The sequence below is a fragment of the Prorops nasuta genome, unplaced genomic scaffold, assembly GCF_024137725.1.
Source record: "Prorops nasuta isolate Cenicafe-Biocafe unplaced genomic scaffold, Cenicafe_Pnas_1.2 PNAS00009, whole genome shotgun sequence".
Classification (NCBI taxonomy): domain Eukaryota; kingdom Metazoa; phylum Arthropoda; class Insecta; order Hymenoptera; family Bethylidae; genus Prorops; species Prorops nasuta.
Genome location: NW_027116806.1, coordinates 70,858 through 91,599, shown reverse-complemented (window position 1 = coordinate 91,599; position 20,742 = coordinate 70,858). Strand labels below are relative to the sequence as shown.

At 31.2% G+C, this 20,742-nt stretch overlaps 1 protein-coding gene and 1 long non-coding RNA gene across 4 annotated transcripts in view; one reads left to right on the top strand and one right to left on the bottom strand.

The window, feature by feature from the left end:
* The window catches only part of LOC136776455 (large ribosomal subunit protein mL45-like), a gene marked incomplete at its 3' end in the record, with an annotated part of 97,424 nt that overhangs the window by 16,039 nt on the left and 60,643 nt on the right, over window positions 1–20,742 (top strand). The gene's annotated exons all lie outside the window — the stretch shown is intronic.
* LOC136776275 (uncharacterized) lies at window positions 1,650–4,717 on the bottom strand. 3 transcript variants are annotated; one of them, XR_010823042.1, is made up of 4 exons: window positions 4,150–4,717; window positions 3,692–4,072; window positions 3,546–3,614; window positions 1,650–3,258 (listed from the first exon to the last, which is right to left on the bottom strand). It is a non-coding gene; the product is annotated as an uncharacterized lncRNA (long non-coding RNA). The 3 variants fall into 3 exon arrangements; XR_010823041.1 differs by having other exon boundaries at window positions 1,650–3,614; window positions 3,692–3,883; window positions 3,965–4,072; XR_010823040.1 differs by having other exon boundaries at window positions 1,650–3,614.

Genomic DNA, 20,742 nt, shown 5'->3' with positions numbered 1-20,742 from the left:
TTCAATGAATCATAAATATATATTGATTTACCATCATAATAAGGGCAAACCCAATTACCACCTTGGTTAGATTTAAAATCATCACAGCTGTGTAATATTTGAATGTTTTACAGTTTTTGGTACACTTTCAATATTATTAGGAATCTGAACTAATAGTTTGTACTTTGAGGATTATAATTAGAGCACGATTTTAATATATGAAAAAAATGATCCATGTGCTCATCCTCCAACCATTGTCCATTTTTAATAATTTCTTCATTTCTAGCACAAAGCTTCATGATGGTTGTTATTAACAAATTGTATATAATACCAATAAATATACAGGTATTGAATTGTCAATAATATTTAATATTCGTAAAAAATATGTACTATTATAAATATTTATTTGGTGCTTTTTGTCAGACCAACCCCCAAAAAAACAATTTCGTGCAAAAAAAAGACGGCAAGTAATTGAAAGTGATTCCACTGAAAAAAATAACCTATAAGACCAAACATTTTTTAAACTCAAATGTTACTTTAAAAATTTCTAGGTAAATATATTTCCACACATCAAACATCAATACTTTTACAATAAAAAATAATACATTAAAAACGAAATATTGCAGAAAAAGAATTTTAGACAAAAATATCTGAAAAAATACTTTACAGTTAAATATTTCAGAAAAGGAAGTAGTTCTTCTAGTTGTTTAATAAATATATCTGGCAACATAAAGCATGAAGATCAAATAAATTAGGCAAGTAAGTCAATCAATCGACAACATAAAGTATTGAGATCACATAAATTCAGGCAAGTAAATGAATGAATAATTAATTATTATATAATTTTTGTATACGTACACAGTGGGAAGTTGAATCGTGTGTGGTTTCAACTACAGTGTAGTATATCATTTTCCAAGTTAAATTACAGAGTGAAGCTAGCTGAACCACCCACGATTCAATTTCCTACTGTGTACTACTTGCCCGAACGGGCCAAATGTGTACTGTAGATGATAGTTCAAAGTGCAACTGATGAAGACTCAAATATACTTTACACTTTTCGGCCCGTCCGGGCAAGTAGTACACAGTAGGAAATTGAATCGTGGGTGGTTCAGCTAGCTTCACTCTGTAATTTAACTTGGAAAATGATATACTACACTGTAGTTGAAACCACACACGATTCAACTTCCCACTATGTACGTATACAAAAATTATATAATAATTAATTATTCATTCATTTACTTGCCTGAATTTATGTGATCTCAATACTTTATGTTGCCGATTGATTGACTTACTTGCCTAATTTATTTGATCTTCATGCTTTATGTTGCCAGATATATTTATTAAGCAACTAGAAGAACTACTTCCTTTTCTGAAATATTTAACTGTAAAGTATTTTTTCAGATATTTTTGTCTAAAATTCTTTTTCTGCAATATTTTGTTTTTAATGTATTATTTTTTATTGTAAAAGTATTGATGTTTGATGTGTGGAAATATATTTACCTTGAAATTTTTAAAGTAACATTTGAGTTTAAAAAATGTTTGGTCTTATAGGTTATTTTGTTCAGTGGAATCACTTTCAATTACTTGCCGTCTTTTTTTTACACGAAAGTGTTTTTTTGGGGGATCTCAGAGCTTTTTGTAATGTGACAAGGATACATCTTAAGAATTTCTTTATGCAAATAATACAAAATGTAGTGAAACTCTTAAAGAAAGAATGTGTATTCTAATAATTAAATTTTAATGGACGGGAATATAAATTGAAATATATAAATAATTATATAGTTAACAATAATCAATTTTATTTAACATTATTAAAAAAGGAAAAGTACAACATTTTAAATAATATATTGAAGAAATACATATCAACTCGTTATAAATAGTTTTGATGAAGAAAGATACAATAATTTTCTACACAAAAAATTTGTATTACGAGATTTTATTTGAAACTGTGCGATACTCAGTGAGAAAATGATTTAATAATGATAGAAACGCATTGTGGAAATCATATCATTTTTAAATAGTTTACTCACTAGATTATTGCAGCCGAAGGGGCTATAATTGCGGCCAATATTTAGTGAAATGGCGTTTTAAACGCAGCCGTGGTGCTAATATTGTTGAACATGTTAAGATGTTTTTACCCATGATAACAACTTTCAACATTTATAAAAGCAGCCGTTAGAGATACGAATAACGTAATATTGAATTAATTAAATTTCCTCAAAGAATATGATAAACGTGCCTTTTGAATTTCTAGGCCATGTTTTCTTTTGAACGATATGATCGTTCGCATATATCCATGATTTATCCTTACGTATCATAGACGTATAATGACCAGTTGCAGCATCCTTGCCGTCATGGAAAATCGCACAATTTGCTTTATAAACTTTATCAACCATTGCTAATTTCTCAATAGGTATACCTTTAATGTTTCAGTTTTTAAGAACAATCCAATCTTTAACGTATTCTATATTTTCAGTTTTGGTATTATATAATGATAATTTAACAATCAGAACTTTTTTAGTAACTATACTAGCAGTTTTTTGCTGAAGTTCTAAAGAGCTCAAGCAATTACTGCACAAAGAATTCAATAGTTTTTTTCCACTTAGGGAAGTTGCTCTGAATTATTTCTTTCATGTGCTCCAAGAATTACTTTTGCATAATTTTTTGGGAATTAACAAACTCTTCATACCATCAAATAGCGTAAATAATAAAATATTATTATAAGATTGGGTAATATCTGTATGACAACATGAAGTACTACATTTGTCCGTTTTGTTAGATAATGTTGCACAACGCGATTCAAGCAACTTAATTTATCACACAGAGCAGTGATTAAATCACCAGCATCATACTGCCGCTTTACAACAAATTGGATTTCAGCATATTGTCTAATATCAATATTCTCTAAAGATTTATCAAGTTTTTGTAAGCAAAAATAAAAGATTTTAGAGCATTGTCTGCTCCTATACGAAATAGTACACTTCTAATTTAATAACAATTTACAATGCATTGTATAACTGCATTTGCGTATGAAGAAATATAATCACGTTTCATTATTCCTCTTATGTATTAATCAATAACATTTACATATACAGCAATTAATGACAAATTTAGATGATGAAAGTTCTACTTCTTACTACAACCTTCTATCCTCATTAAAATTAGTCACCAAAAATTTTCGTAAATTATAATGTTTTATATGCTTATCTTTACGCAAATATGTGACAGCTTAGTCAATTTTCCACCATTGTAGATGCTCCTTCTTCTTTCTACGATAACCTGTAAATAAGATAAATTTATAATATAAAAAAATGCTATTTAAGAGAAAATTGGTTTGAATTAAAATTGGATACGTATAATACAATATAATTTTCCTTTCAATTGTTACTTTGCTACTGAAACTTCATCTCAAACATAATAGTACCCAAGCTGACTATTTAAATATACATACACAACAAATAATGACAATTTTAAATGATGAAAGATCTATTTATTACTTAATCCTTGTATCTTCAATAATTATAGGCACCAACAGTTTACGTATGTTAAAATTTTTTTCTGCATACCTTTATGCAAATATTTGAGAGTTTACCCAATTTTCCACTATTCTAGATGCTCCTTCTTTCTGACATATCCTGTAAATAAGACAAATTTATTATATAAATAATGCTACTTAAGAGAAAATTGGTTTGAATTAAAATTGGATATGTACGTATTATACAATATAATTTTCCTTTTAATTGTTGCTTTGCTACATAAAGCTCATCTCAAACATAATATAATTGAATAATTTTATAATATCCACAAATGGCTCATACTCAACATACAGCTGCTGGATACAAATTATTTCTACTCTTTTTTTCCATTCGGATGCTTGTTGTTGCATTATTTAAGAATATATTGCCTGGCAATCATTTTATAAGAATATAATAAGAATACAAGAGGCTATGAACCGAAAATGTGATAATATTTAAATTTCCACTACCTGCAGGTCACAAATTAAATTGAAATAAGTATCTCAATATTATTGTATTAGAGTTTATTGATAAGCACCATGTATCACTATATACCAAACAGAATTCTCCAACATAATCTGAAATTAATACAAAAAAATATATCTGTAAAAACATGAATAATATGTATTTATATATTTTAATATTTTTGTCTTACAATTTTATAGATCTTACGGAGTGTAAAATACCAGGCCTCTTTTTAATCAAAATCTATATTTATCATCCTCCATAGCATTGTCTAATTGAATGATTTTCTAATATCCATAAATGGCTCATACTCTACATAATCATCCCGTTACCAAAATTGGCTCAAATGATGTAAAAATGACTGGATTTCTGGTCATAATGACATCATCTCGACCAATCTTGCTACTGGGGCAGCTCCTGGATACAATTTGATAACTTCTATTTTATTTTCCCATTCCGATACTTGTTGTTGCAGTTTTGAAGAATATATTACCTGCCAATCATTTTATAAGAATATAATAACAATAGTTTAAAATATTAATGGTATATGACTGCATATAAGTATATAAAAGTACTTATATATATAGATTCATTTTTTAAACATACGTACAAACCAAGTTATGGCCAATTTAAATGATGAAAGAAGATTTATTTTGTTAATACAACCTTCTAACCTCATTGAAATTAGTCACAAACAGTTACTGTATGTCAAATTATTCTTTATGTCTACCTATATATATTTATCATTCTCATTGATCTTCGATTATTCCAACTATTTCTTGCATATTTCCAAAACAATCTGCTATTTAGGAAACAATAATAATATTCACTAACATATATAACAGAAAGACTAAGACTGAATTAAATCTAAATATTAATTGTTAAATGTTATTTACTTTCTAATTTGTCCATCGTAATCCATTATATCTGATTTAAATAACCTGAGTATGCTTGAAGTATATGCTGGTATACAACTGCGTATATAAATATATAAAAATATCTAGATTCAATTTTTAAACATACGTACAAACCAAGTTATGGCAAATTTAAATGATGAAAGAAGATATATTTATTAATACAACCTTCTAACCTCATTAAAATTATAAGTCACAAAAGATCAATGTATGTTTAATTCTTGTTTCTGCATACCTTTATATATGTAATCTGTTCGATCTGCCATTCGTTCATCTGCTTTCTGCATTTTGCTAATACAATCTGTAATTTTGAAAACACATACTATAATAATAATATTGATAAACACATTTAATATTAAAACTGAGTAAATAAAAATCAGATATTGAAAAATGTTATTTAACTTTTAATTTGTTCTTCAAGATGCATTGAAACTAAACTAAATAATCTGCGTATTAAGGGTTATAGACTATACCACAACTATTTTCCTTGTTTTGGCATCATTTTGTAACCAATTACTTTATTAATTGGAATGTGATCAACGTTTATAAACGCATGGTTTTCTATTAGTCACTCTATTTTCTGTAACCAATAAAACAAAGAAATCACAAAGTACCATTGCTCAAATATTTAAATATTTGTTCTAACAAACAATACTTATCTAATTGTTTTCTGGATCACTGCTATATAATTGATGCATCCAAATTTTAACTATGAATTCACGTGGAAAACTCACGTGCGAATCATACTAACAAAACGAACACTTCGATGGATACTACATATACGTCGCGCCTGCGTTGCGGCCATATTGGAATTTGTTTCACACCTCTAGCACGACACATTCGGACTATATCGGAAGAGTGGTGGAGAAGGACAGAAGATGTCGTTGATAGGCTTCTATTGTGAAAGAGTGAGACTTCCGAGCGAGACAACAGTTTTCGGTCGGAAGAAGAAGAAAAGCTGAAACTAAAATAGCTGATCGTAATTGCTCAATCTTGATATCTCAGCATTGAGTGTACCGATTTAGACGTTTGTAGTCTCATTCGAAAGCTTATAATCGATTTATATAATGAAAGTTTCATTAAAATTTTCATTAAATGAACCGATTGGAAAATATATCCATCGGAAGAATCGAGTGGTATAGTTTGGTTCAATCTTCGCGTAAAAGTAAGTAGTGTCGCGCGGCTCGTATTTTTTTAATTACTTGCCGCGTAACACTACCGTGTTACTTGATAAAAGTAATTTTTTTATTTTCTCGTTTAAGAAACTTTCAACTAAAATTTGTTTGTCTATTTGGTTAAACAAAGGTTATTTATAATAACTGCAGTGGTTAATATTAATTTATAATTGTTAGAACATTTTTTTCATTCAATTTATGTGTTTTCTTATTTTGCCCAAATTGGTGGCTGCAAAGTTGTGGCTAACTTCAATGTCATAAGAACCCTGCAGAACCTAAATTTTTTAAAATCCAACTAATTTTTAAATTGTTGGCCGCTATATTGGATCTGCTGTTTTGAATATTATTTGCTTGATTCTATTATATTATATTCACTAAATTCAAATAAATTAACTCAATAATCAAAGTTTCCCCCCACTGAATACAAACTAACCAGCGGCACTAAAACGTACTTGCTCTTCCTTTAACCATTGAAGCATTAACTAAGGAGTGAGAAACAGATTCAAAATAATTGTCACCCGTCGGTCAAATAAGAAATGAAATAGGTTGAAAATAAATTTGAAGCATTTATTGAATATCTCGAAACATGAATTGTACGAAAATAATAAGTAGAGCTTTTAAAAAGTTTTTTTAAAAATCTATCTAAAGATATAAAAGGTTTAACTTTGGTTAGAATATTGAAGGTCACGTGAAGATAACTTTATATTTTTTTAATGGTATGCCCTATCTTTTATTACGTAATTTGATAGGATATCTTAAGATCGAAAACACTATGTAAAAGCATTATTTAATCCAGTCGTTTATTAGATATTTCGATTTGAAGTTATAAGCAGGTGAGCACTATTCGGGAAAATGCAAAATGCAGTTTTACATTGGAATATGTAAGGAATGACTGGATTGAATGATGCTTTTATTAGTATTTTTAAAAACTCTTGAAATATGCTAAACGAATATGTAATAAAAATAGGGTAAATCGTTGAAAAATAAATGTGATCTTGAAGTGGCCTGCACAACGCAATTTAAGGTTATATACTTATAAAACTGACTGATAGACCCTTTGAAACCATACAGCTTTTATCTGAAGTATTTTTACTAGAATGCATAGTTTCCAAGATATTTGATGGTTACATTCTTTTTCTTTGCTCTATATAAATTTTTCTATTTGACAAAATACTTGATTACAGGATAAAAGTAATTTTTTATATAATTTTAAATTAAAATTTGTTCAATAAAAATGAGAAATTATTTTAAACATATAATGAAATATTTTATATTAATGAGAGAATCATTTAAATCAAGAAGAATGTTGATTAAATTGAAAAACGGTGTTGCTGATTTAGAAATTAGAAAGTAATTTAAAAAAGATTTCGATTTAAACAAATATTAATGCTCATGGAATGAATATAAGTCTGTATGCATTCAATGTGATGTTTTAAAACAGTTAAGCCTTTCGTTTTAATTAAACATATATTAATTTCAAATAAATGCACAATCTGTTTTAATAGAATACATCGATGTTTATTGATTAAGCATAAATATCGTCTTGCATTGAATACAAAATTCCATTTAATGTGAAACTGAAAATAATTAAACTCTACAATTGTTATTTTGATGGAAAAAACAAAATGTATTACTGAATTCAGAAATTTACGACACAATGCTTTTCAGCTATTTCATTGAAGTATTTAATTTCATAAATCGAAATAAATATGTGTTAATATGTAAGAAATATATTATTTACCAACTTTAACAAAACTAATTTGTAACGAAATAATTTTTCTTTTCTAATAAATGAATGTTAATCTGAAATTGAATGAAACATTACTTTTAACTTCTAATCAAAGAGAAAACATTTATTTCATTCAATGACACAATTATTTGAAATAAAGACAAATTGATTAACTTGCCAATAGGCGTGTGCTTTTTTTTACGTAGATAGGCGCGTGGAGTGCCACGAACACTCCATTTGTTTTCCGTTATTAGACGTAAATTATTTACGAAATCAGATTTATTTTTCAATAAATATCATCTATGTGACTTTCCCTTGCTATACGATAGCAGTTACATGTTTTTAAGTTATTTATATTAATTAAACGCTAATACTTGTAAGTGACTGCACAAATTTTTCGCCAAGTTATCTATAGATTTTTATTCTTGGGGTGCTTTGGACACCCTACGCGCCCATTGACGGGTTAATTTAATTCTAATATTTATTATTTATATATTTTCGCAATACTAATAATTATTTTGATTCAACCAAATAAATAAATATTTAAATGAATAAAATATTTTTTTACTTTAATTATATCAAATATTTTATTTAAACAAATTTTTGTATTTTAGATTAACACATTTTGAGCGGGTAGCCTAACAACCGTGACTAGGATGTGTAGCGGGCAAAAGAGGTTTTAAGTATTTAAAAAAAGTTTTCATTTAAAACTTTTAAGTAGGCAACAAAGTATATAGTCTTATCTTATATACCAAATAATTGCTTTCTATTAATTTCATTTTAAATATGTTTAAATTCATTAAGTAACTGGGTATGAGTACCAGTCCGTGAAACGGGTACTAATACCCACTCCGCTTGAAATGTGTTAATATTTGTTGATTCTTATAATGAAAATTATTAAATTCAAATAAACGCAAATCCCAATAAATGCGTTCATTACATGCAACTGATTTTCCGCTCAGTGTGTATATGCGAAAGGTGTACTAAAGTATAGAACGTCATTTCTGGTATTGCCTGTATACTAACTTGGCGTACAGACACTGTTACATATAGCACTCTAATTCAGTATACTTTCCGCAACGTTTTTGTATATTATGTGTATGCAGAAATTATAGTAAAGTAGAACGCCATGTCTGCGGTGTCTGTACGTATAACCAGTGCTGTTAGATCGTGCCGGATTTCTCTCCCAACCACGCGACCGTAGTCATACTAACACACGGTAAGCCGGTAGCATCAGTGAGACATCCCTACTCATGCGCAACTCCCTAGTCACGCACACCATTGCAGCGATACGTGCGTGTCTCGGCTGCCTTCGCTGGGTCTCGGTCGGATTCGACACAACTGCAGAGCGAGAGAGAGCAGTATAGTTTTCTCGACCCTCTCACTCTCCCCCAATCTTGACTGTCTCTTAGCCAAGGAAGAGTGGCAAAATCCTTTTCAGCCAGCACGGCAAGTGTAGTCCAGTCAAATCAATAAAAATAATTACCAAAAAGTCGTAAATTTTTTTTTTAAGTGGTAAATCCTAAGGAGCGAAAATTTGCAAAATTCAAACTCCTAAGGGGTTTGCTAATTGGGGGGGAGGGGTGAAAAAGGGGTAACCAAAAATAGTTCGACTCCTGTACTTCGTAGAATAACAATTTTTTTATTTAACTTAGAAAAATATTCTCTGCAACTATTATTGGACAATATTTTTTGTAGCGAAATGGGTTAAAAAGTTATTCAGGAAAAAGGAATACAAATTTTGCAATTTTAACTTATTTAATTTAATATTTTGAATCCGGCTATTTTAATCGAAAATAAGTTTAAATATTTTTTGTATGGTATTTAATTAGCTAGAATCCAAGTTAGTTAAAATATGATTTTTGTCAAATGGAACCTTAATTAGGGTGAATTTACGACAATGTAGCATATGAATAGCTTTGTATTTAGTGTACTGCATGGTTACCGTTAAACTATCATATCTTCATGCAAAATGTATGCTTCAAATTAAAAACATAATAAATTTAGTGTAATAATGCTGTGTAAATAAGTGTATTTATTATGGCAGCTATTTCTTAATCATTTATGACGAGTTAATGAAAGAATTGTAGCCAGTCTTTAAAAGGCTGTTTTGCTTTTGGTATACCAAGTGAGCACTGTAGCGCAGATGGTAAGGCAGCCGGTTGGTACGCGGCAGGCTCGGGTTCGAGTCTTGGCGAACCTTAAAATTTTTTCATTTTTTTTCATTACAAGGAATTTTTTTTTTAATAACCATTAACTTATTGGACTCAAAAATAAATACAAAAAATGTATTTGTTAGCAGATTAATATAAAAACATTGAATTTATTGTACCTCAACTTATTATTTGATATAATAAGAACGCATTTTATGTATTTATTACCAAATCTTATTAATTAATGGCTACATATAAGCATTTTATAAAAATTAAAAACTAAATGAGGAAAAGGATTTTGATTTGCTTCGAGTTTTTGGTAAACGCTACATCACTTTACACGGATGACATATAAAAATGTGTTGGTTGGTTAGCGGTAGTCGCTCTTCTTCTAAAGCTGAAGTTGCCCGAAATTCTGAAAGCTCTAAAATGGTGAGTTTATTGAAATTGAGTTTTACCCTATGATATTGAAAAATCTGACTTTATGCAAATATTCAGAGGCAAATAACTGAATTTCTCGTATTTCTCGGATGATTCTTCGGACATAACTGAAATTGCAAAAAATTCAAACCGAAAGCGCCTACGATACTCCAATTTTGTAGAAAATCAATTTGAAATTAGACAATTTTAGCCATTTCTAGTCATTATTTTGTAGCATAGCTTAGAATCCCCAATTTTGATTCCCACATAAGTTATTGATAATTAATAGCATCTATTTGTGTTCAATCGGACATATTATACCAGATTATAGCCGAAGAAACATCCGAGAAGCATGAGAAATTGAGTTATTTGCTTCTCAATGTAGAGATAAAGTCAGATTTATCAATATCATAGCGTAAAACTCAATTTCAATAAACTTTTATTTTAAGTACATTCTGGAGCAATAATTATTTAGTTATCAACAATTATATATGAATTTGCAAAAGTTTCAAGGCGGAAGTACCTTCCACACTCAAATTTTGCATAAAAAATGTTTTAAAATAGTTGGTTTGAGCTATTTCTTCACATTATTTCACATTGTGATATATTAAGTCCTATTTTTATTTCCTATTATTATTTTTGCATATATTTTAGGATATTTCAGATCGCTTAGGTGTTCCATACTGGAAAATAACCGAAGAAATTTCCGAGAAGCCCCACATTTTCTGTTATTAGGCTCTCAACATAAAAATTAGGTCAGATTTTTGCATTTCATAGTACATATTAATGAATTTGGTCATATTTGCAAATCCGAATTGCTATCGGTGCAGTGATATTGTAAGAGAATGGTCGAGTTTTTACCTCATTTTTAACCATTTTTTCAAATTAATCAATCTTTAATGTATATTCGTATATTTTTTTTTATTTTATGAATTTTAAATGTCACACTTCAGTGATCATTTTGTGCAATATAACAAGGATTTTTTCTTTCAATTACTGTCACGGACCATATTATTTATTTGTTACTTTTAATTTTTTTTCATTATAATTTTTTACCATTTTCAGAATAATTGTTAAATTGTAATAACATTTAAAAATTTTCATGAATTATAATTGTCAAAAAGTAAATTTATTTTCCCATTGCATCGAGCCGGCCGATACCGTGGAAAAGGAGTTTGACGCGGGTCGTTGGCTAAACTTGGGAGAAATAGAGAGCGAAAAAGAGGTCCGAGAAAAGTATATTCATCCCTCTCGTACTCATACCTCACCGGAGCTAACCGAACTTCAACGGCGAAAGCCGAGACACGCACGTATCGATGTAGCTGTGTGCGTGACCAGCGAGCGGCGACAGTAGTGGGGTTGGCTCACCGATGTACCGCTGGCACTGTGTGCGTGCTAGCTATTGGTGGCGTGGTGGGGATACCGAATTCCCACAAGTTAACATCTCTGTGTTTAGTTTGTCTCTTTCCTCCATTTTCTCGTCATTACGCTTCAGTAGCTACAAATTAAGCCAACGATAGAAATTTTAAGCACATTTATTCGTCGGGATATGTGATTGATCTTTAAAGTGAATGTAATAAAATCATATGTTAAATAATAAATTAATTATTAAATTGTCTAAAGTGACCAAATATATGAATAGTTATCTTGGACAATAGTGAAAACTGTTTGAACGCCGATATGTGCATCGAAAGTGAAAAAGAAGGTTAAAAATCAAAGAGAATCTTCAATTTTTAGATAAGTCTAAATTTACTAAAGATAGATGATATACATGATTCGAACTCAAAACTGTGAATACTTTGTGGCTTTTTTTGATGTTTCAGGTATTAAAATTTATCTTATAAAAATGAGACAAGGACGCACACACAGATGCTATCGAATATTATCATCACACGGTAAGTTAAATAAAAGATACAAATTATATCATTAAAATCTCAGTAATTCGTAAAAAATTTTGGATTTGAGGAAATGATGTTAGTCTCCAGCCTTAAAAAAAATGGCTAAATATCTTATATTTTAACTCTTAAAAAACACATTTCCCCAAAATTGCATAAACAGCAAGCAGAGTTTTCGGTATATTTAGGGCTATTCCAATATCTATATTGTTGCAGATATGGAATATCTATATGCTAGGAAGTGGTGATAGAATGAATATTTTTATAAATAAAAAATATAAATTAATATCCTGACCATGAAACATCTGGGACGTTTTTAATTTAGTACAATTAAGGGGATGCATTGAGCGACTCAAACACTTATTCAAATTTATCTTCCAAACTATTAGGAATATGAACTTTTTTGTAGAGATTAAATTTACTCTATTGATTATACTGAAGCACGCTACAAACTCGGTTTCTCAAAATTATAAAAAAAAGTTTTCATAAAAATTATAAATACTTGTAATTTTGTTGGTCATAATTATATTGAAAGTTAGGCCTTGTAGCGCGCTAAATAAAAGTTCTATGACTAATTTGAGACCAAGAAGAAACAAATATACCTAAAAATGTGGAAGATTTTTTGAAAAACTAAATTAGCCATTGAAAGACAAGTTTTACACTGTTTACCGACGGAGAAGTTTCACAGTGCGTTAGACAAGGGCAGGCCTATTAGCTCTCCTCGCTTTAGAAGGGGTACCCACTCTCTCCCCACCATTCCCCGCTAAACAAAGCAACTCTCCTACATACAGCAAGGTGGCTGGCTAACGCTGCCTGTCGGCGTGAATCCGTAGCGGAATGGAAGAACAAATAATTATTTGTAGATTTTAGGGTCAGGTTTTCGCATATCCGGCGTTGTACCGCTCTTCCATATCATTTCGGGAGGATACAGTAAAATTTTCAAAATATTTTGTCATCTACAAGTCTCAAAAAACTTAAATTAGTTGAAGACAGCGTGACTCGTATCAGCCGACGCTGATGCGCTACACAACTTAGCGATCAGCATCGGCTGCTACGAGTCACGCTTTAGTCAATTAATTCAAGTTTTTTGAGACTTGTAGATGACAAAATATTTTGAAAATTTTACTGTATCCTCCCGAAATGATATGGAAGAGCGGTACAACGCCGGATATGCGAAAACCTAACCCTAAAATCTACAAATAATTATTTGTTCTTCCATTCCGCTACGGATTCACGCCGACAGGCAGCGTTAGTCAGCCACCTTGCTGTGTGTAGGAGAGTTGCTTTGTTTAGCGGGGAATGGTGGGGAGAGAGTGGGTACTCCTTCTAAAGCGAGGAGAGCTAATAGGCCTGCCCTTGTCTAACGCACTGTGAAACTTCTCCGTCGGTAAACAGTGTAAAACTTGTCTTTCAATGGCTAATTTAGTTTTTCAAAAAATCTTCCACATTTTTAGGTATATTTGTTTCTTCTTGGTCTCAAATTAGTCATAGAACTTTTATTTAGCGCGCTACAAGGCCTAACTTTCAATATAATTATGACCAACAAAATTACAAGTATTCATAATTTTTATGAAAATTATTTTTTATAATTTTGAGAAACCTAGTTTATAGCGCGCTTCAGTACAGTCAAAAGAGTAAATTTAATCTCTACAAAAAAGTTCATATTCCTAATAATTTGGAAGATAAACTTGAATGAGTGTTTAAGTCGCTCAATGCATCCCCTTAACTAGTATACTCAACTTTTACTGCATGTTAAAAATCCATACGGCAGTTTAAAAGTTAATTACCGTAAATATTAAATATTTAACAAAATAGTAGTAGAAAACATGCCTATCTATATATAAATCATTAAATATAACCAATTGGAATTTATTTTGAGATTAAAGTAGTCGAACCTGTTGAAAAAGAGAAAGTAGCGTTTCGAGGGTTATATATGAACTTACTGTCGAAAACCTATCATTTCTTTTTATATTGAGTTTTAAATATATAATTTTTAGAAAATAAATTCATTCATTGCTTCAAAACAAGATATTATATTTTTAAAGATATGAAGCATATTTTCAAAAATGTTGACTATGAATATTATTATTTTATATATTGTATTATCAGGTAGCTCACAAATTTTTACGTAAAATAGGTGAAAACATTATAGCAAAGATATGTATACACAAATAAAATCATCAGTTATATCATCAAAACATATTTTGTAATAATTTAAAATATTTAAAATAATCACAAATAATAATGATGATAAACCCTTAGAAATGATTCAAAAGTATTTTAAAAAAAAAATATTTAATTAATTCTGGCAAATAAATAACAAAAAGGCATATGAAACTCTTGATTAAGTTTACGAAACAATTTAAAAGGATTATACGTGTTAGAGTTACAATCCTTGTGATTTTTGAGACACAAAGTACTATGACATAAGGTTAATCAGATTTTAGAACTCTTATGAAAAACCACTCTTATAAACTATGCTTCCTATACTAAACCAGGTCACTCAAACACTGTTAATAAATAGTGACGCTAATAATTAATTGCATGTAAAATGATAATCTGAATATTTATGAGATAAATAACTAATAACTTTAATTTCAGTGTTCTTGCACAACCATAAAAGGGTATTATCATAAAATTCGGTTAAAAAGCTACATAGCAAAATCATATATCTCATAAGACTGCCGTAATTGAAAGCAGACCATTTTGAATAGATCAAGGAGCTGTTAAAATTGATAAGACTATATTTTAAACATTATTAATACCCAATAATAATATCAATTGACAACTATTGATATTTTATAATATATTTAATATAAAAAATATACACTTATGAAGATTCTTATCAATACCATGAATGCCACAATGGCTTATTTTTAACCATAATTGTTTTATAAAAAATATAATGAAACTATGTACATGTTTTAAGTGAATCTCATCATAAATACTGTCTATTAATTGCTTCAAATTAAAGTTAGTAGTAATTTAGTAATATCTACACATAGATAAAAGAAAACTTGTGTGGCTAAGTGTAACACAATTTACAAAAATGACTTGTCATAAGAATTGAAATTCTTATGACTATAAAAATAATTTGGCAGTTTGCTAGTGCTGTGGTCAGACACACTTTACTATTGTTATAAACAAACACTTCATCACTAATTGGAAAGTTAATACTGAAATTTTAAATAATAGTTAAACTGTTAAGTGAAGCAAAGTATTTCACTTTTATGTTTGAATCCCATGTTATTTTATTACCTGTATTTATCAATGACTCTTCAAAGAATAGTTTCGAATAAAGAAAGAAATATTTTCACCGTAAAAATCTAACAAATAAGTGAATTAATAAATACAGGTAATAAAATGACATGCAATTCAAGCGTAAAAGTAAAATATTTTGACGGACTCAAAGTTTTAACTATTTATTAAAAGTTCAGCGTTATCATTTCTGTTAGCGTTGAGGAGTATTTTTATATCAATTTGAAAGTATGTGTAAATAATATAATAACCAAATTTCTAAGCTAGTTTAAGGTTTAATTAGTTATGGTTACCTTTTGATTGCGTTCTATGTAGTTTGATCGGTGAGCCCTATTACTCCTTTGACAAACTTATGTCAATTTCAGGTCAGATATGCTTTCCACTGGCAGTGATTGCAAAAAAATCTCTAATATTGCTTTTCCTTGCTATTTACAATGTATCATATAAATTGCATCACGTTCCTATAATGAGTGATGTCTCATTAGTGTAGTATCATACTCTAGTAGAAGGGACTTGTGTATTGGTTTGGTAACCTTAATTTAATTTTTATCCTGAATATTAAACTTACCAATATTATAAATCCATCAAATATGCTGCTAATCACCCATTCTTATTCATATTCTGTATTGAGTATACTTATAGCACAGTTAAAACCTGGATGATCAGATCTATCGTGCTACTCCAGTAAAGCAGAACCTATTTCTAAATCACCATGTGTAAAGCGCAACACAAAATGTCTTGTAACGTTATTCCTGTCCTAGTGGGGGGCCACTCACACTACAGGTTTTCTCATTATCTTCGCCCGTCCTTAATTATCGGTATCAGGGCGCCAGTTGGTCAGTTTGGTGGCCAAAAACCCTACGTTATCATTGCAGTCTTTCAACCCCATTCTCTATGCATCTTATACGGCCCTGCGTCCATGCATTTGGACGGTAACGGTAGCCAGGGTCGCTCAGTATGCTAGGTCGTGGAGGGAGGGGAGGGTTCCTTGCGGAAGTCCGAGCCTCGCAAACCTATCTGCTGAGGGGCATACATCTATCCCTCACCACCCACACACAGGTGGTGGTGAGGAGCGCGGGAACATGCAGTATCATTGCCAAGCATAGAGTTTGCCAGGAGCGGACCACCACGGAGGCAATGTTCACGGCCCGTCCAGCCATAGCGCAAGCCTATGGGATTACGGAAGGCACCGGGACACATTCCAACGGGCTAACTACGCGCCTGCACAACCCACTATGCATTGGCCGGTATCCTGTCATGACGTACGTGCAGGCTGGCCTATAGCACACACCTCACGTACGCGAACGGACCAATGGCTGCTGAGTGCCGCGTCACGCGCTCACCAGCACGCACGGACACATCAGCAAAGTGTCCCATGGTCGCGTTCCGACTGCCTGCTATGGTAGTCTGCGCACGACATTCGCGCAGCCTGCTTGAAGCGGGTAACCAGCGTTTAAGCCAGACTCGATGTTCTATCTCCCCTCCTCGTGGGGACTCATAGACACGGTCATTCTTTTTACGACTCTCCGAGGCCGCTTCTCCTTATCTCAGGTTGCCTGGGTTATTTGGCATGGCCCTGCCTTACTTCTCAGGGCAACCTGGACATCCTTTACTGGAGCGCCGGTCTTTTCATCCAGGCCTCTGCCTGTCAACGAGGTCTATCCTTGACGTTAGCTATAATCCACTCGTGAGCCTATCTCACGAGTCGGTAACGTAGGGATTAATAATATCCACTTTTCGGTAACTTTTATACTTTTTATTCGGTATCTCGTATACGTAACGGGGAACTTCGGTACAGTCTTTTAATAGTACTGTTAAAATCTGAATAATCAGATCTATCGTGCTACTCCAGTAAAGCAGTACCTATTTCTAAGTCACCATCTAAACGCAGCCCAAAATGTCTTTTTTCCAAGTAAAATACCTATTATTTTTTGCGGCAAAATGAATATGTCTGATGAGACCAAACTTCAAACTACGAAATGATGCCTTAGCTTTGGTTTGAAGTCCACACGAGGTTCACACTCACAGATGAAAAGATTCAGGGCTAGAAACCTAAGAATTCGAAACCAAAAAAGCAGTGATCCTTCTAAATAGACTACAATTTCACGTAAATATGGTAAATTACCATATAACTTACCTAGTTTATCTTCAGAATATATTGATTTCGAGCTCCCGAACATGAAAACTGTTTATTTGGCTTCGAATTTTTAGATATCCAGCCTTGCATTTGCGAACGTTACCAAACCTTCAGAGGCCAGTGTAATGTGAAAAAATTCAGGGCTAGAAACCTCAGAATTTGAAGTCAAAAAAGCAGTTTTTATGTTCGGGAGCTTAAAATGAAGACACTCTGAAGTCAAATTAGATATATTGTATGATAATTTACCATTTTTATGTGAAATTGCCATCTATTTAGACAGATCGTTCATTTTTCGCTTCGACTTCTTAGATTTCCACCATTGCATTTGCGAACGTTTCACCGACCATATCAACTAATCGTGAATTCGGGGAGTTGCACTAATACACACTGAGTGTATTTCTTTCTTTTTTTTATCAATGTAAAAGCAGAAGATAGGGATGTACTCAATGTATACTAGTGCAGGTACCCGATTTCGCGATATCACAGCCACTTCACAAAGCTGCTAACTCAAATTGACCATTTTCAGGATTTTTGCTGTTTAGTTGGAAATCCTATTTTTCACTTTACACCGGCCCTGTAGGGAATTCTGTAACTCTTACCGACAAATTTCGACATCGTTAAGCAAAAGTTAACGATAAATATCGGTACGTGCAATAATAAATGTATATCTATATTTATCATTTTCGGTTCGTACCGATATCGAAAATTTTCGTTAGTTACAGAATACGGGGTCCGATCTAAAAATTGCAGGTAGTTCAATATTTTGACAGTCAAAATGCCTCGCTTGAATTTTGAACGAAAGTGAAATAAACAAAGACTAGCGTGTTTGTGAGTCTGATGATTATAAAATAATTAATAATTAGAAATGTGTTTTTATATTAAATTAATTGTATACGAATTAAATTTATAGTATAAATGTAGATAGTATAAAGTTGTAAATAAAAGTATTTATTTATCTGAATAAACAATATTCAATTTATTTTTATAAATACAATCATTAAATTAATCATTTTAATTACTTATAAAATATAATATTCATTACTTGTGATGTTATGTTTAAATCAAATTCCATTTTCATTATTTAATATTCAATTGCCAAAGAAAATAATTATAACAATTTGATATTATACCACTTTCCACCTTTCGTTACTCTTTGAACTTTTACCTTGAATTCTAGTCTTATATTATAAACATTTCATATAAAGTTAATTGTTTTCCAAGTCTTTAAGTAGTCTCTATTAACAATTTTAAGGATTTACCTTTCAACGTATCAAAATTTTATATTTTAATTAACTGTAGCTCTTAACATCAGCATACAGTTCAAACACATCCAATTTCAAACCAAGGTCATCTATTCCTTCTTCTGCGCATACTGTACCAGGAAATACTACCGAGAATATCATTGAAGCCTTTGCTTCTTAGATATTCTGCTATCAATTTCCTACTTTCCACCATTGTATGCCTGTAAGATGGAAAATGTTAAACTGATGGTCTTTACATGATTATAATCTTGAGTTGAATATTGACTGTAAAATATTAATTGATGTCACTACGTGTAAGCCTAAAATCAAATTGATTATATAACTATCAAAACTCTTCAATGAAAATTAATATTTGAAGGAACATTATCATCTCATCTACTTACCAGCATTCGACTTTGAACGTCTCCATTTTCTTTATTTCTTTGTGACTTAATGTCCTCGAAACTAAGGATCTGTAATACTGTAGTATATCTTGGTTACGCTTCTAAACGTCTAATTTTAATTGATCTGAAAAACAAATATTCCACAAAGTATATAACCTCTTGTATTGTAAATATAAAGTTATACTTATCTAATTGGTGAATCCTTCTGTCACTGTAAATGAATTTATTATTTTTTATTTTAAAGAATTAACGCAGATGCATTATAGCAATTATCGCAACACGATGAATAACCTCACTGCTTTAAATATAAATATAAATAACGTCACATTACAATATACAATTCACAATAGTTGCGGGATTAATTATATCGATTATATTGACTTTATTTGACAGTTCACAAACACAGTTTGGTCGTTAGGTATAGAGACCGTACACACCAACACAATGATAGCGAAGTGTCAATGTATATCTGTATACGTATAAATAAATTACACTCAAAAACTGCGAAAAAAGACCGATAGTTTGCGCTGATAGTATGCATATACACCGATATTCATTCTTATCTCACTGTCATTGTGCTAGTGTGCACGGTCTCTATAATTTATTTAAATGGAAAAATAGGAACTTCATTTTAAATAACTAAAACACTTTACATAATTTATTTTTATTTTTTTTTTATTTTAATAAAGGGACTATTTACATATGGGACAATTTATTGTCTACGTCCCTTCCTCTACCCCGACTTCCTCCTCCTCGTCCCCTGCCACCAAAGGCCTCGTCCGCCATGGAACGCAGCATGATTGTCATACGCTGGCATGCTGCGTTCCCCTGGCGCCATCCGGCCCTGCGTGACCTTTTATGCCACCGTCTTCCTCCTAAAAAATTTAAATAAATTATTATTAATCAAATTTATTATGTTACTTATGATTTCCTCCTTCCCTTTTTTCGGCCTGCTCTGGACGAGGAGGAGGAGGGTTAGCCCCTGCCTGGCCTTGTGGCGGTAGAGGCGGTGCTGCTGCTGGTGGTTCTGGCGGTGCTACTAAAACAATATAAATTTATAATTATTATTATTATTTTGTTAACTTACCATTAATAGGAGGCGTGTAACGCCTGGTCGGCGGGATGGGCAATTCCCGCCCAACCACTCTGGCTGATGGCCCAGGCAATGCTTCTGAAAATAATTAATGTGATTGTTAATACACCTATAATAGTATTAAAAAATATAACTTAATAGGTTAAATATCATATTAATTCTTCTAGCTTTTGCTTCAACAAAAGCTATTATACAATATTTTAACCTATCTAAGTTACCACGTGCATGCATTTATCTATTTAATTTTTATTAATGAGATACATACCTTCCATGTCCATCATTACGAGCAGTCTCTGTAATACAAAAAACATGAGTTACATTAATTGATTTATATTTTTAATTCAGTAAGTAATAAAAATTAAAT